This window comes from Cicer arietinum, unplaced genomic scaffold (assembly GCF_000331145.2).
Source record: "Cicer arietinum cultivar CDC Frontier isolate Library 1 unplaced genomic scaffold, Cicar.CDCFrontier_v2.0 Ca_scaffold_5776_v2.0, whole genome shotgun sequence".
In the NCBI taxonomy this organism is placed as follows: domain Eukaryota; kingdom Viridiplantae; phylum Streptophyta; class Magnoliopsida; order Fabales; family Fabaceae; genus Cicer; species Cicer arietinum.
The window spans coordinates 59,524-64,100 of record NW_027339423.1 but is presented as its reverse complement, the minus strand read 5'-3'; the positions used below and the strand labels follow the sequence as shown (position 1 = coordinate 64,100).

General features: G+C 32.2%; 1 long non-coding RNA gene across 1 annotated transcript; it reads left to right on the top strand.

The window, feature by feature from the left end:
• The first annotated feature begins 1,196 nt into the window (after positions 1-1,196).
• Positions 1,197-4,209, top strand: LOC140919186 (uncharacterized). Its single transcript, XR_012161760.1, has 2 exons — positions 1,197-1,678; positions 3,698-4,209. It is a non-coding gene; the product is annotated as an uncharacterized lncRNA (long non-coding RNA).
• Positions 4,210-4,577: the final 368 nt, after the last annotated feature.

The window sequence follows — 4,577 nt, the reverse complement described above, 5'->3', positions numbered from 1 at the left end:
ATATTTTTTCTTTGTCTAAAACTTTTGACTACAAGGCTGCCTTGTATTTATCAACAATTCCATCAGGTTTTAGTTTCATTTTCAAGATCCATTTACAACCTGATGATTTGCAATCATGAGGCAAGTCTAAAAAAGTCTGGTCATGTTAGACTTTAGAGAATCCATTTCACATTTATTGCTTCTTGCAACAAATTTGCGTCCAAAGATGACAAGGCTCCTTAAAGATTTGCATAATCCTCTTCTAACGTATCTTCTAAGGTAAAGGTCATATAATGGGGTCCATAATCTTTAGAAAAATTTGACTCTCTTACTTCTTCGAGTTTCTATTTCGCATTGTTTGCTGCTTCTAGTTACAGAAATGTGACTTGGTTTGTTGCCCCCACTATTTCTTCATTTGAAAGGGAATTTATTTTCATAGAAGCCAACATCATTTGATTCTATGATCATTTTGCATTTAGGTCATAAAACCTATACGCTTTGTTCTTTACTGCATGCCCAATGAATACACATTCATAGGCTCTACTAGCGAGTTTAACTCGCTTGGAATCGGGGATCCTGACATAAGCCAGACAACTCCAAGTTTGAAAATAAGACAAGCTCGGTTGTCTTTTCTTCACTATCTCATAAGGAGATGTTTTGTTTTTAGATTTAAGAATTCTATTCAAAACATAGCAAATAAGCAATATATTTTCTATACACCAATGAGAGTTCATCTCATAACTCAAACGATGATTCAAAAAATGAAACATATTCTCATAGAGGTCTAACTGCTCCAAATTGATCACGATTAAATTTTCTTTTGAGTTAACCATCACTTAAAAGTTACAACAAATGGAAGAATATATAGATTTTCCTAGTAGAAGATAAGATAAATAATTATTTACTAGAAGATACAATACATTACCAAACCAAATTGAATCAGGTAGTGCAAAAACCACTTTCAAGGTTACACATCATTCTAAAAATCAATTTCTAGACTTAAATTATTATTAAAAAAATATCACTAACCATATAGCACCCAAAAATAATTCATTGAGAATTTAAAAATTTTCTTTAAATTATTTTTCAATAATTCAAGTCTAAATAAAAACAACTAAGATAAATTACGGATATTTTTAAAATCTATAAGATTTCTAAAAATTCATTCATATTTTAATCATCAAAAACACATTTTTAAATAGTTCATCACTTTAAATATATATATATATATATATATGTTTGGAGGGAAAAAGAAAGGAAAGGGAAAAAGAAAGGAAAAAGGAAAGAAAAGGAAAAGGAAACAAACAGAGGAAAAGAAAGAAAACATAATCCTTTCTTCCTGTCCCTGCCTCGCGACACTACATCTCTTCTTCCTTCTCCCTTCATCATTTTTGTTGCTTCCTTTTGCTTCAAGAAAGGGAACCAAGGCTTGGTGGGTTAGAAAAAAAAGATTTCTCAACTTCATTCTTCTTGTTTGATTCGAAAACGAAGAAAAACGGTGTTAGGGATTTCAAAACCGTCAAACACAAACCCTCACGTTTCTTCAACTTCTAAGTTTCGTTTCAAGAAGTGATAGAAGGAAAAGTTGCTTCTTGCCACGTTGCGGTGCTAGTGAGCCATCTTGGAAACGACGATTTGAACGAAGATTTTACCAGAATTAATTACGGTACCGTAATCGCGTGTTAGAGCTATCGTTAAGGTAAGGGTTCCTTCCAAACTTTTAGTTTGCATTTAGGGACTTATTTGTGGTTTTGTGGAAATTAAAATTGTTGGGTTTGAACTTTTAATATCTCTGTTTACTTAATGTTTGTCGTCAAAGTTATTAGAGTTAAACGAGTATTAAAAACGAAGAATCTTTTAATATCTCTGTTTACTTAATGTTTGTCGTCAAAGTTATTAGAGTTAAACGAGTATTAAAAACGAAGAATCTTTTAATATCTCTGTTTACTTAATGTTTGTCGTCAAAGTTATTAGAGTTAAACGAGTATTAAAAACGAAGAATCTTTTAATATCTCTGTTTACTTAATGTTTGTCGTCAAAGTTATTAGAGTTAAACGAGTATTAAAAACGAAGAATCTTTTAATATCTCTGTTTACTTAATGTTTGTCGTCAAAGTTATTAGAGTTAAACGAGTATTAAAAACGAAGAATCTTTTAATATCTCTGTTTACTTAATGTTTGTAGTGAAAATCGTTAGAGTTAAATGAGTATTAAGAATGTGGAATCTCTTAATATATGCATTTACTTAATGATTGTCGTCAAAATTGTTAGAGTTAAATGAGTATTAAGAATGAGGAATCACTTAATATCTACATTTACTTAATGATTGTCGTCAAAGTTGTTAGAGTTAAATGGGTATTAAAAATGGGGAATCTTTTAATATCTATATTTACTTAATGATTGTCTTCAAAATTGTTAGAGTTAAATGGGTATCAAAAATGGGGAATCTTTTAATATATGCATTTACTTAATGATTGTCGTCAAAATTGTTAGAGTTAAACGAGAATTAAAAATGGGGAATTTTTTAATATCTATGTTTACTTAATGATTGTCTTCAAAATTGTTAGAGTTAAAAGAGTATTAAAAATGGGGAATCTTTTAATATATATGTTTACTTAATGATTGTCGTGAAAATTGTTATAGTTAAATGAGTACTAAAAATGGTGAATCTTTTAATATCTGCATTTACTCAACGATTGTCGTGCATAGAGTCAGAGTATGCTCATGCATTTCATAGTACATGGCGACCGGATGGGCCATGATAATAGTGGTGACCGGATGGGCCACAAGATGATTCCATGTGATTTGTTGGTTCATCTTATCCTTGCGGGGATTGTCGCGTCGGATAAGGTCTGCGATAAACTGAACATGTTTAGTAAATCGTGCTGACCCGTAATAGGTAGCACCTCGATAATTTAGTACTTCGGCCTGTGATAGGCGGTACAATTATAATTTATGGCCCTTCGAGGAGAGTTTTCGTTGGGAATTCTGAGTCCATGCATTTTGGCATATACGCATTGCATTAGGGTGTTTGGCACGCGAGTCGTGTTTGATTCAAGATTATGATTGAGTGTTTGAACTCAAGTTGTCATGGTGATTGTGTTATAATTGCCAAGTGCGAATGTTTTGGATTTGTGTGAAAGTGTGACTGATTGCAAAACCATTTCGAAACTCAAGTCTTCATGGTGATTGTGCTATAATTGCTAAGTGTGATTGTTTGGATTTGTGTGTAAGGGTTGATTGATTTCAGAACCCTTTAAAAAGCTGAATTTTGCTGAATTTTGTTGTTTTCCTGCTGCTGTTTGTTGTGTATTCGAATACAGAAAGCTGTATTCGAATACAAACATGTTGTTTTTGCCATTGACTTACTATGTAGTCGAGTACAGACTGTTGTATTCGAATACAGACATGTTGTTTTGCTACTGACTTATTGTGTAGTCGAATATAGAAGGTTGTATTCGAATACAAACATGATGTTTTTGCTGCTGACTGCTGAAACAACCTTGTATTCGAATACAAAGATGTTGTATTCGAATACGACATGGCAGTTTTGTTTAAAACTTCATTTTTCAACTTTGTTTATGCATGTTTGGCATATGGAAACTCTTTTAAGGTGCATGCCAAGTTGAAAGGTTATTTTGTGCATTTAAAAACTTAAATGTTATGTGTTAATTGTTAATTTCGGTTGGTGACCCTTTACAACTATTGTGGAAATCTAGGCTTTGCTCTCATATGAGAACCAGGACCATCCTACTGGTTAGTACCCTGTAGATGGGAAGGTAGTTGGACACACCTGACTGGAGCTGTGTTAGGAGGATCTTGCGGGGCGCGTGAAGATCATCTGGGATGTATAGTTTTTTGTAGAATGACAGATTAGGTTGACGTATAGGGATTAGATGTCTTTCTTTTTGGGTTGTGTTCATTTTAATTTGGAAGACTGTACCTATACCAATATTGTCAGCTTGACATTTTATTTTGATGGGTTCCATGTACCACTTTTTGATGTGACGTGGGGAAGTTAAGATTCTTGGACAGGGCTATTGTACAGGTGTCTGCCAAGAATACCCCAGGGGTATGAGCTATGTCTGATAGGTCTCATAGCTCCGGTGCATTTTGCTATTTTAAATACTTTGGATTTTTATTTCAAACTATTTCCGCTGCTTGTAAATGTTGTTGACTTTTGTCGTTATGTTACGACTTAAATATTTATCCAAAAGTATTTTCTTCTTTATTTCTTTGTTTTTATGAATTTGTTTTGAAAAAAAAAAATACACTGCCGCTGTTAAAAATCGAGGTGTTACAGGAACCTCTTAATCTTTATACTAAATTGATTTTCAATTTCAGTTACAAAGATCTTTAACATGTCAAACGTTTCACTTTTATTTTTCATTTCTTGTTAACGTCTCATCAAGTTCACATATATCAATATGTAATAAATCTAAAGACTCATATTCTCTAACTACAAATTTATGTGAACTCTTTGTTATTTTAGTTTGATTATAAAAATCACATTTTTCAAAGTCATTTGAAAATTTTGGAATTAAACATAAGTTATTTAATTTTGAAATCATATGTGTTCATATCATAGAGTATAGCATG